At 56.5% G+C, this 12,602-nt stretch overlaps 1 protein-coding gene across 3 annotated transcripts in view; it reads right to left on the bottom strand.

Annotated features, from left to right (window-relative positions):
• The window catches only part of TBC1D22A (TBC1 domain family member 22A), a 328,211-nt gene that overhangs the window by 144,379 nt on the left and 171,230 nt on the right, over positions 1–12,602 (bottom strand). The gene's annotated exons all lie outside the window — the stretch shown is intronic.

Raw genomic sequence — 12,602 nt, 5'->3', positions numbered from 1 at the left:
AACCCTGGTCTCCAAGGTTAGAGTTTCCAAAGCCACGCTGGGTGGAGGCCCCTGTGCTGCAGGCGAACACCCAGGAAGCAGCGGAGGACGTGCGTGCAGAACAGGGGACGGTGCTCTGAGCAACCTCTCTCTTCGAGGGTAAAAAACCCAGAGAGAAAATTTAAACATGGGGCGTCTGGGAGCCTCAGTCAGTTAAGCGTCCGACTTCGGCTCAGGTCACGATCTCACGGTTTGTGAGTTCGAGCCCGCGTTGGGCTCACTGTCAGCACAGAGACCACTTTGGATCCTCTGTCCGCCCCCTCTGGCCCTCCACCACTCACACGCTCGAGCACTTGGTGCCTCTCTCTCTCTCTCTCTCTCTCTCTCTCTCTCTCTCTCTCAAAAATAAACATTAAAAAAAAAACTTTTAAAATGCAAAACAGATGCCTGATTGAAATGGTTTATCAGAAGTTTGAAAGGACTAATTTCAGATCCTTATAAAAACTGCTATCCTCCAGCATGAAACTCCTAAATGTTTCAAAAATTGAGTATTCTACTTTTTTATTTACTTTTGTTTTATTTTGCCAACATGCACGGCATCTTTGCAAGGCAAATCTTTAAGAAAAGAAGCAATTCCACCGAGAATATATTTAGAAAGTTCTAAGTGGACAGAAATGACAATAATTATAAGAGTAATAATTGCTAACACCTGTTGAGCAGCTGTTGGCCGCCAGGCACTCCTCTCCGCTGTTCACGCAGACGAGCTCGTTAACCTCCATCACCCGTCTGTTATCACCAGCGCTGCACCCTTGGAAGCGGGGCGCAAACAGCGGGCGCGGCCCAGAGCCCGCGTCCGCGAACCCCCACGGCACCACAATGCCACGCTCGCTCCCAGAGGGCGCTGGGGCTCACGCTGCACGAGGCCTCGAGCAGCGGCTCCTCGGAGGCTCCCTGACACCGCCTCGCCTCGCGCCAGAGCCACTGGAGCCACCCTCTACTCGCTCCCTGCTCGCAGCGACACGCACGATGGCAAAAACAGGCTGGGGGGGTCCGGGTGCCAAAGCCCGGCCAGGCCCTCCACGCGGGCCACGCGAGTCTCCACAGGCAGGCCCCACAGGGTTCACGCTCATGAGGACGCGTCCTGGCCAACCGTGCTCTCAGTCCCCGGGGCGCCCAGGAGCACGTGTGTAGGGACTGTGACCAGACGGTCACTCAGTCCCCCTCACCCACTCAACTCCCTCGCTCATTCAACAAGCCCTTCTGTGTTCTGGTTGGGTTGGGGTTTATTTTATGGAAACGCGGTTCACGTACCATAAAATCCACCTTTTTAAAGCACACGATTCAGTGGGTTTTAGCGTACTCCCAGAGTCAGATAACTGTCACCATCACATAATTCCAGAACATTCTCAACCACCCCCAAGCAAGCCTGTATGCAGGCACTCCCCCAGTGCCTGGCAACCAGCAATCGGTGCCTTGCCTCCGTGGGTCCTCCTGCTCGGACATTTCAGTTAACAGGACCTCACAGCACAGGGGCCGTGTGTCTGGCGTCCATCACTCAGCACCAGGTTCCCAGGGCAGATCCAGGCCGCAGCCTATGCCAGCCTTCTGTTCAGTCCTCTTTAAGGTAGGATAACATTGCGATGTACGCATGAGCCACACTGCCTTTGTGGGACACCGGGCTGTCCCCACACTGGGGTCATGCGACAACACACAGCAGTGATCTCTGTGTGGTGGCGCTGTCCCTACACTCCAGGGCCTGGAGTACAGAGGTGAGTAAGAGGCAATGCCCCCCCACCAAGTCCAGAGCCCCTCCCAACACAGGATGTGCTGAAGAGAGTCCCCAGGCTGGCCGGGCCGGCTCTGAGCTCCCTCCTCCCAGCCTGCGCGTGCCCGTGACACGTGCACTGTCCCCAGCTGCCCCACCGGGCTGACACTCTCCCTCCCACACCCGGGCACCCCTCTGCCTCACCCCGGTGCAGCCCGGCAAGGCGCCTGGCCTCACACTCGGCTGTCCCCGCAGGCCAACGTCTGGCCTGAGCACACCCTCCGACGGAGCCCCACGGCGGAAATGTTGGCTCGGGACGTCTGGAGGCATCCACTCCGCCTGTTTACAGAGGAGGAAACTGGGTCTCCCGGGGCTCACTGGCCAAGCACACGAGGTCTGCCCGACATGACGCCGTCCTGCTGGAAGATCAAACTCGCAGGCACGAGTGTAAGTGGCCTCCTCTGGCTTGGGCGGAATCAATCCAACATCCCACCAAAGTAGAGCGGATTGATGTTACCTTCCAGTCCCGGGAGTGGGCTCCATGACGATCATCAGGGGACTCCTCCTGAGACGTGTGCCATCAACAGTCTCTCTTTGGAGGGCCTTCAAAGCACCGAGATGTCCCCTCAGCTGTCACAGCAGGGAAACAAAGCCTGCCTGGCCTCCAGCCCTCCCCTAGCTCCCAGCGGCACCCCCAGCACAGAGACACAGGGCACAGGCAGCAGGCTGACGCGCACGAGCCTCGGAGACCCTTCTCTGTCTGCTCAGCTGGCTTACTGCTTTATCCAACACCAGGTTGGCTGGGCAGCCTCCATTACGTGTCACTTCCCACAACGGGCTGTTTGTTACTTCTCAAGGTGATGAGGTAATGGCATTTAACCCGGAGAAACCCTGTGCCAATCTGTCTTCCAAAAGCTCAGAGAATGGGAATGACCCTCATTATCACAGTGAGTTAAATGTCCACCCTCCCAGGGAAGACACCCGCCCACATGGGGGAAGGCACAGAGGGCGGCATAGAACACTCCAGAAGCCCTACGCCGCAGTCACAGGGTCAGAGCCGACTACAGAAACTCCCGAGGCTGGCACTGCCGGCCCCTGGGGGTCCCCGCAGGAGACTGGGCACCAGCGGTTTCTGGGGTCACAGCCCGGACCACACCAAGAGCAAAATCAGCACGTTTAGCACAGGTCCTGTCGGTGGGACGCTAACTTACCGAACCATCCACTGTGAGGCCCGGGAGCCTCACCACTGCGGGGCAGACACAGGTTCTGAGTTAAGACCCCAAAATGGCCAATGGTTGTGACAGGTTTTAACCCAAAGGTACATGCCTCCCCCTGGGCATGCTGTCTCCACATCCCTGGGGCAAGGAGGGGCACCAGGCGGGGAGGGAACCTGAACAGGGAGCCACCGGGGAGCCCTGGGGCCGGCAGCCATGGAGCCTGTGCCACATAGGACGTCGCCCCCCAAATGTGTGCCACGTCGAGTGACAGGGGAGAGGCCAGGCGCACTGCCCGCTGAGATCGCCAACGAGAGGAAACCACGGGAGTAGAAGGATTCCAGGCAATCCCACCGTTCAAAAGAAGAAACAATTCAAAGGAGGAAATGGAACATTCAAGGAAAAAAGAGAACAAGCAGAACTTGCTGTCACATGGAGGGGCGCCCCAAACCACACCGCAGGGGCCTGGCCAGAGCAGGGGCTCTGGGGTGCCGAGCCCTCTGGGCCATGTGGATTTGGGCTTGGCTAATCCTGACCCACGCCACACAGCCCACAAGCTGCTTGAGGCTGCCGGCTGCCACGGGAGGTGGGTGCCGCACAGAGCACCCCTGGACTGGCCCCTCCACGCCCTCCACGGCCTTCTCCCAGCCAGGTGGTACCACAGGCCCCGGAAGGCCAGGGAGGGGTAGCACGGACTCTCGAGAGCCATGTTTATGCCCAACACATGACTGAAATTAATGGAATTTAGGCCACCCTGTTTCATTTGAAACTGGACCAGACCCTGGGTCCTACTTTGTCCCGTGAGCACGAACATCACCGCCAGCACGTGCCACACCGCGGAAGCACCACCCAGTACTCCTCCCATGCTGTCCGCACACCACCTCTCAGGGCCGAGCCCTGCACCCCACGGGCCGCGAGCTGAGAAAGGGGCAAGCTCTGGTCCCCAAGCCTCGGGCGGCAGGGAGGCCAACATGGCCCCAGCTCACCCAAGTGGCACCTGGGGACACAGACAAGGCACCGGCCAGCCCAGGGCAGGTCAGCAGCCTCGCGTGGACCACAACTACAGGTGAAGGCACAAGATGTAAAACAGCCGTCTACTTTAGAATATGTCACTTGCCTTCTCCAGTCATAAAAAGGCTTTAAGAGACAATTTAAATACATTCTTTGAAAACGCTACCCTGCCATGTTATTGTTGAAAACGCAGTTTGTAACATAATCCCATCTTTATCAACAACGCCATTTCTATCAAAAACTCCCGCCTTTGCATGTCGTACATACACTCATGCAGAGAACACTGCTCAGAACGATGCCAGAGACAGGACTGTGGTGCCCCCGGGAAAGGTGGGGAGGGGATAACTACCACCACTCTTTACTTTTTACAGAAGGGTAGAGAATAAAGAGAGCAACAAATGTTCACATAGCAGTTACGACTTTTGCAATAGGGGGAAAAATACTGTTTAAGCAGCGGGGATGGTTTCACGAAGGTCTATCTTTTCTACAGATAAACATCCCTAGAGAAGAAGTTCCCAAGGGTGGTGGTACTGTCCTGCTAAGTGCTCCGAGAAGCTCGTGGAGCATTTGGGGGTCAGAATGATTAGGGTGAGGGGACCTGCTGGCATTCAGTACTTCCCATCCTACAAAGTGTGAACAGCACTGCACAATTAGCACATCCACAGCCAGTCATGACTATCCCACAAGATTGGGTGGGTGGGTGGCTGGATGGGCCAGTGGATGGGTGGGTGGATAGGGAGGTGCGTGGGTGGGTGGGTGGGTGGGTGGACGGATGGACGGATGGACGGATGGATTGGTGGGTCCATGGATGGGTGGCTGGCTGGCTGGCTGGCTGGCTGGGTGGATGGATGGATTAGTGGGTAGGTGGGTAGAAGGGTGAATGGGTCAGTGGATAAGTGGGTGGGTGGGTGGGTGGATGGATGGATGGATGGATGGATGGATGGTTTGGTGGGTGCATGGATGGGTAGGTGGGTGGCTGGCTGGCTGGGTGGAAGGATGGATTGGTGGGTGATGGGTAGGAGGGTGATTCAGTGGGTAGGTGGATGGGTGCTTCAGGTGGGTGGGTGGGTGGGTGGGTGGATGGGTGGATGTGCGGCTGAGTGGCTGGGTGGGTGGATGGACAGGTGGGTGGGTGGCTGGGTAGCTATAAGGAACTCCATAAAAGAATGGAGAACATTCAGCCTGGTAAGGAAAACACCACAATGGGATATAAGTACTACCTTGCAATATCCAAAAACTACCTTGGGTAAACAAAAAGCAGAAATTTCTTGTCCATGCTTCCACACCCAGAGAACTGGTAGGGTCAGTGGGTAAGTAAGAGGTAGGTTGATGGGCTCAAACTAAGGATGTGGGTGATGAGGCTGGTCACCAACAGCAATGGCGCCCGACACCACCGAGGCACGGAGCACTTCTTAGAGTCTGCAGAGTGCGTCCTCCTATGCCAAGGCCCACGGCATCTGAAACAGCCTGCGGAGGTGAGCATGCCCACCTGACAAAAGGCCTGCAGGAGACCAGCGTGCCAGGAAGCTGCCGAGCCTGGCCAGGAACGGAGTCAGGCTGACCACGGTCAGCCTCTCGGTCTCACTGAGGCAGGGCGAGGCACGGAAGGAGGCCTCCGACTCTGCAAGGAGAGGGAGGGACCGCCGCCGCTCACTGAACACCTGTGCCTCTACGACTCTAGACAGGCACAACCTCACAGCTACCACAGCACTCCCCTGGTCACAAAACCCGTGGTGGGCAAAAGAGCCTGTCACCACCACAGGCTCACTGGAGCTTTGGGTCGCGTGGGGACTCCCTCCTCAGAGGCTCCGCGCCCACGACAACGCCTGCCCACCTCCACGAAACATCAGCGTGGGTCCCGGAAACGGCCCCGGTAGCACAGGCTGGGATCCTGTAATGACCAGGGAGCGCGAGAAAGTAAAAAGGCCCGGCACGCGGCCAGGCTCTCCCTGGCGGTGTACCAAACGGGGCGGTTTGGTAATCACAAAGGGAGAAATCCCTCAAATTTAAACAGACCCCGTGACTTCAAGGGACCCCGCGGCATGGATCACCGAGGTAAGTGTGGCCGCCGGCCTCACAAAGCATGAGCCGTGGGTGACAACCGGCACCTGCGGGTGAGCAGCACAGGTTAGGGAGGGGAGCACACCGGGGCTGTTATGACTGCGTTAATCACCCGCATCGCACAAACCCTGCAATAAACCTCTTCACGTAATTAGGAGCTTAACTGGTAATCAAAAATACTCTCTACTTCATAAGCTCACTGGAATCACTCTACGGTCTAATCTTTTGCATGGCCCAACTTGGGAGTTTTAAATTTGAAACCCTGACACTTTGGTGATGGAGGTTTTAGCACTTAATTACACAGACTTGGGTTCCAAGGCGGAGGGGAAAGTCCTGCTATGGTAAGAGCGGTACCGCAACTCAAGACTGTAAATTCACAGAACTCCGTGGCTCAGCAAAAACAACTAATGTTATGATCAGATTGGTTCAGCACTACGAATGTTTAATGCTAATATAAAGAATGTTCAACTCAAGGTTATGAATAAGCCACCATCAGAATTCCCAATTCTGTTATGTGGATGAAAACCTGTAGCCCACAGGCATACAGTCAGCGCACGATGGGACAGCAGCAGACCATGGTCACAAGTCAAGGACAAACCAAGGGCGATGCGCTCACTACAGGGCAGGCAAGATGGCATGATGTGGCCATACCCACCCATCTGTCTTCCGGCCCCAGGCGGGCCCCAACGACAAGAACCAACCTCCACCCCAACGCGGCCACAGTCAGGGGTCCCCAGCCTCACACACAAACCGCAGGCGGGGGCGGGGGCAGCGCTGGTGGGACAGCTGCCCCTCCATCCATAGGGGGCGCCCTGCTACCGGCTCCACGCAGAGGAGCGCCCTTGACCGTACCTGCACCTGCGTGGGTACCGAGGCAGACAGCGAAGGGAAAGTCTGTCTCTGTAATGATCCTTGCTTCTCTAATGTCATTTTTGTAAAGGGAAGAATTTTAATTTCACAACAGTCTTTTGCCTTGACTAGATCTTTGATTTTTTAATAACGCTGAGAGGAGGAGTTTCTGTTACCCAAAATGCTACTGGCTGAAGTACCAATGGACTGTATTAACATGGGCGGAGGACCTGCACGGTAGGAGCCGGGCTCGGGGAAGGCGGAGGACAAGCCAGCAGGAAGCCCAGAGGAAGCCGGGGACACGTTCACTCACCCACTGACTCCTGATTCACCATTCTCCGTTCACCGGGCTTACTTACCATGTTTGGTGACCACTTATAGAGAGATGTAAATGAAAAACTGGCCACAGGGCGAGTGAGCAGTGTGACAAGGGACAGGTGGGAGGCACGGCAGGTTCAAAGGAGCAGAGTCCTCGCCCCCTGGCAGGCAGGGCTCTGGCAGGCGTGGCCTTGGGGCTAAGCCTTGAAAGATGGTGAAATCAAGCGTTCCCCAAGAAGGGGAAGAAGGCGGCGTATGGGAAGGCGGGAGAGCCCAGAGCCAGTACGCCGGGGGGACGTCCCCAAGACGCAGGCAGTAAACCCGTGGGGCGTCCCCATGACCCAGGCAGGAACAACTCGTGAGGATCACCATCCTGCAGCCCCGGGTGCCGGGCCCCAGAGCTGGGCTTCCTTCTGGAGGGAAGCAGGAGCCCTGGAGACGGGTGCGCATCAGGGTAACTCCTCACACGGGCGTCTGCCAGCAGGGGTGCAGGCAGAGAAGGGATCCCATCTGGGGTCAGTGCCATGGGAACGAAAGTAGGCCAGAGGCGGTGGAGACGTTCCCGAGCAGAGTCTACAAACCCCAACCACTACTGAGGCCCAAAGGAGAGTCTGGGCCCCCCTGCCGATGCCCCTCTGGTGAGGACAGACTGCCAGAGAGCCCATCAGTCGCCCACCATGAGACAGAAGAGGACAGAAGGCCCACGCTGGCACACCAGCATGTGCACCACCGTCCTCTGTGTTTCCTGCACGAGGGTCACCAGCTGCACCCCCACACGCCAGGTGGTTGCTCGTGCTCTCCCTATGCTAAACGGGAAGCGTCCCTTGGGAGCAGAACCGTACTCCCCAGGTCCCCAGCACCCCTGCGAGGGCCCAGCACACGGCAGGTACTCGATAAACATGTGCTGAGCATGTGAACGAACCCAGCCAAGAGCTCATGGTGGAGGAAGGAGTAATTCCATTAACAACGGGTGGAAAGAGTCTAATCCTGATTTCTCCAGTTAAGAGAAAAAATCCAAATTACTGCTGAATTCAAGACCATGTAGCAAGTCTCACTCATGACTCACTTCTACCAATGACAACGCTGAGATCAACAAGTGTCCACACTGTAGGGAGTGCTCGCGCAAACATCATCACGCACGACACACAGGCTCTAACCGCTGCCCTTCTCCGAGAGCCCGGGGTTCTCTGAAAAGAAGACCAAACTCTTTCCTAACGTGACACGGCCCCAGAAAGTTCTGCCGGCTGCTGAGCTTGCCTGGGAGAATGGCAGACACGGTGTCTCGGAGAAGCGGGATGCACGTGTGAGCCCAGCGTCCCGGTGCGCGGGCCTCACCCCGTCCCCGCGTCTCCCGCGCTCCACACCTCCACGGACACGTGTGTCCTCAGAGCCCGCAGTGGCCGCCGGAGGCGCTGGGGACCTCTCGTTGGATCACAGGACGAAAGTGCTCAGTCACATACAGTCACAGCATTTAGGGACACAAAGAAACAGAAGTAGAAAGGGGCAGGCTACCTTCTTCCTGGGCTGTGTTGCCATCAGAGGACCGGAAAGACCCCCATCCTTCAGAAGGCAGACGGCAGACATTTATACAGACAGTAGGCTTGCCTGAGTCATGATAATCTGAGAGCGCAAACTGATCGTAAATCAACCCATTAAACTGATTTACTCCCTTTACCTAATTAAGTCAAAAATAATTCCTCGAAGGATAAATGGGTCTTTAAATCAATCAGCAAAATGCTGTCTCACTCAAACCCTTAATAACGCAGCCAAATGGAAAGAAAGACTGACCAGCACAAGACTGTGCGTTCCGGAAGGCGTGGGTGCGCGACCTCCAGGGGGGTCAAGGGGTGCATGTGGGGTGCTCCCCATGCTGAAATGTCACCCAAACGTGTGAGCAGACATCTCACCCAGGGTGATGATGACAGCCAGACTGCAGTCTCAGCCCCAGAGACTCCTGACTGCTCGTGTGCGCAGGTGAGAAAAACCCTCTCGAGGAAAAAGCCCGGGACACGAGGAAACCGGGTCTACGTCACCATGTACAAATTTTAGATGGTGTCAAGTAGGAAAAGAATGAGAAAGTAGAACAAATTGGGGAAACATCTGCATTTGGGAAAACTCTACCAAAAATTACTGTGCAATGAGAAAACATACATAAGCCTGCTGAAAACTACCCAACAAAGTTACTTATAAAAGTAAATCACTTCAGAACGTAAAGAATGGTCAACAGCACTAGCCATAAACACATTCAAAAACATATAATGAGGTACAGCATTCACCTGTTTTATAAACTGATCAACTGTCAACGTTTAAAATACCCACTGCGATACCAGTAATGGGAAACAGATCGTCTGTGAAGGAAACGATAAATGGGTCCTGAAAAACCACCTGCCGGAAGATGTCAGAGCCCTTGAGAAGCCACGAGCTCCACTGAGCCCAGATGGTGTGCCAGGCGTGCGAGGGGAGCAGCGGGACGCGGCGGAATATGGCCCGGCCCTCGCGTGCGTGGCTCACAGTCTGGCTGGGGGCTGGGCTCCAAGGCGCGAGTCCTGGTGCTACATGAGAACCAGCAGGCCGCCCGTGTGCCCCCCGAGTTGGATGGTGAAATGGGAGGTTACTTGCACAAGATGCCATCACACTTTACGGGCGATAACACAGCAAGAAGCCAAGAAATTCCCTTGCACAAAGCCGTGTTGCAAGCACCTTTCTTGCGAAGATGATGTAGCATGTGAGAGTGCCGGCTAATTGGAAGAGATCGCTGCTCTCACTGATGGACGCTCCAGCTCTCACTGACAGCGCCAACAAGGCAATGCCGGCTGGGGCCACTGACGAAAGAGTAAGCTGCTTTCACTGTCCATTCCTGGTCCTCGATCAGTCATTCAGACACATCAGCTCCCAAAGCCCACTCGTGCCTTCATGCTACTTACACCCCAGTTGGGAGTCCTCTGACCCAGCTCACAGCTAGACTGGGGTGTGGCCCTCCCCAGGCCACGGCCTCCGCAGCAATTCCCACACGCCTGTGTAAAGGCTGCCTGTGGTCACTCCCCAGGCACGGCCTTGCCAGGAGCCAGGCCGGCAAACCACGATTTCAGCAGCCCTGGCAATGCCCTGGCAGCCCATCAATCAGGAATTAATACATTTCAGCACATTCTTCCCTCTGTGTTACAGCCAGCAAATGAACCATAAACGGGGAGTAAAATACTGCTTACGCCGTAACTATCCCAACCGGTGGAACACTACCATGGAAAGGGCCTGCGGCACCGACAAACAAAATCTGGACGCGCGGTCTGCGCACTGGACCACAAGGTCAGAGCAAAATGGGACGTTTCCTTGCCTTTTCTGAAACCCACTCCTGCTCTAAAGAACTGTATCCACTGTGTGGCTCTGAATTGTCAGTAAAAAAGAAACGTGTCCCCGTGAAAAGAACATGCCAACCTCATTGAAAACATGGGGCCCTTCCCTTCCCCGGCTGATGGCCGCCACGAATGCTACAGGTCACCGGAGTCAGGAGGGCCGGTGCAGCCGCCACAGGCCGAGAAGGCACGACTCTGGAAAAGGCCAACAAAGAAACCCCTTGCTAAGTAAGCGACAGTCGGCTGATGTGCACACAGCTCCACGGGCCCCCTCCCTGCCCCGAGAAGCCTGCGGATAGAGCGTGTGTCCCAGGCTGCCCGGCCTTCCTACACAGGCGCCACCGAGCCAGGGCTCCAACCCACAGCGGAGGCAACGCCTCGGCACCTGCCAGGAAATCCGCAGCCGACGGCGGCAGAGGCGGGGGGGGCAGGTGGGGCAGGGGTCCCCTCCCCCCTCTACCAGCGACCACCGCCCACACTCCAGTCCCGAAGATCTGGCATCACAGTGGGCTCTCAACGGCCCCTCCTGCTGGAGCCCACAGAGCACGTTGCATCCAGGAGGTTTCTACTTCCCTCAAGGTAAAAAGAAAGCACACTGGGAACCGAGGGTCCGTGGCCATTCCATTCAGAGCCAACAAACTTGGCCGGGAGACCACCACACGGTGGCTGCAGCACGAGCACCCGGGCCTCGGGAACAGCGGGGCCCAGGGCTGCGTTACAATCTTTTCTGCGCGTACTTTTCGCTCAGCTTTTACAGGACTAGAGTTGCCCTGTAAAGATAAATTTGTATGCTATTGAGATCTGACATTCGTAATGAGAGTTTTCCAATTTGTGGACACTACTTGGAGCCCCGCTTTAGGAAGGTGTGCAGGAGGTTGTGGAACCGGCGCTGCCCCGTGAGCGGGCCGCAGCCCTACTCACGGCACGCCCTTCCTACAGCAAGGAATGCCCCGTGAGCGTCCTTCATTCAGGAAGGATGTGATCCACGTTGAGAATCAGCTCCTCGAGACAGACATCTCAAATGAAATCGGCAGGTAAAGAGTAAGGGCATTTTAGGGCTCCTGACAGATACTGGGGAACACTTTCAAGGAGGGCTCGCGATTCATGCTACAGCCCGCGTCCTCCAAGACCACCGTCCCCACCAATCTCTCCCATCTCCGCTCACCGCAAAGGCACAAACAGCTCAAGAGAACGAGGCTTACTGTGCATTTCTGTATTTTGCGGTGAAGTATGACTTTGTGTCCGCAAGTGTCTTTGTGACTGTTCCTTGAAGTCATTCTTGATTCACTTTGGTCCCCAGTGGCGGCCACACAGAGCAGGAGGAGGGTTCTCCTCACCCCGGGAAGGGCTCTCCCTGGTTGGGGTTCAGACACCTGCGCCTCCTTCGGGAAAGCACACTCCGCACGGGCAGAACCACATCGCAGAGCACCTCCCCCAGGCCACCCACCGGGCTCGGGCATGTGCGCTCCACCCGGGCCCCTCACCAAACATGCAGGAGCCCAGTCACTGTGGAAAACCCGCAAGAGACTAAGCGACCCACATTACTAGGGCCGGGTTAACCTGTCACGGTCCCCGCACACTCACCCCATCTGACCAGCAAACTCTGCGGGGCACACACTTGTTCCCTGGCCATCGCGGAGGGACGACCGTGCCCAGACCCCAGCACCGTCAGCCCTCCGTGAACTGAGCAAGCCCGCCTGCTGCCTGCGGAGCCCCTGTGGCGCGAAACTGTTGCTGACCGACGGGCTGGGTTCACGGCCTTCTGGGTCCCCACCAACCACACCGCCTGGGAAATGGCTTTCGGGCTTCTCTGTCCTGTCTGTACCTGGATCGGAAGACGCATGATGGAGGACGTAGCACCGGATATTACAAACCCTGGGGCAATCTGGCAACTTCCGACGCTGTACCTCACGCAGTTTCTGTATTTGTGTCACGTGGGTACAAGCCCAGTGGCTGGGCCTAACGGCGGGTGGTCCAGACCTAAAGATCTGACTGCCGTGTGAAGGTACGATGTCACAGACACCCGCTGCGGTCTGCAGGCGATCGGCAGGGCGC

This window comes from Acinonyx jubatus, chromosome B4 (genome assembly GCF_027475565.1).
Source record: "Acinonyx jubatus isolate Ajub_Pintada_27869175 chromosome B4, VMU_Ajub_asm_v1.0, whole genome shotgun sequence".
In the NCBI taxonomy this organism is placed as follows: Eukaryota; Metazoa; Chordata; class Mammalia; order Carnivora; family Felidae; genus Acinonyx; species Acinonyx jubatus.
Note: the sequence above shows the minus strand (reverse complement) of the source record. Positions and strands in the feature narration are given on the sequence as shown.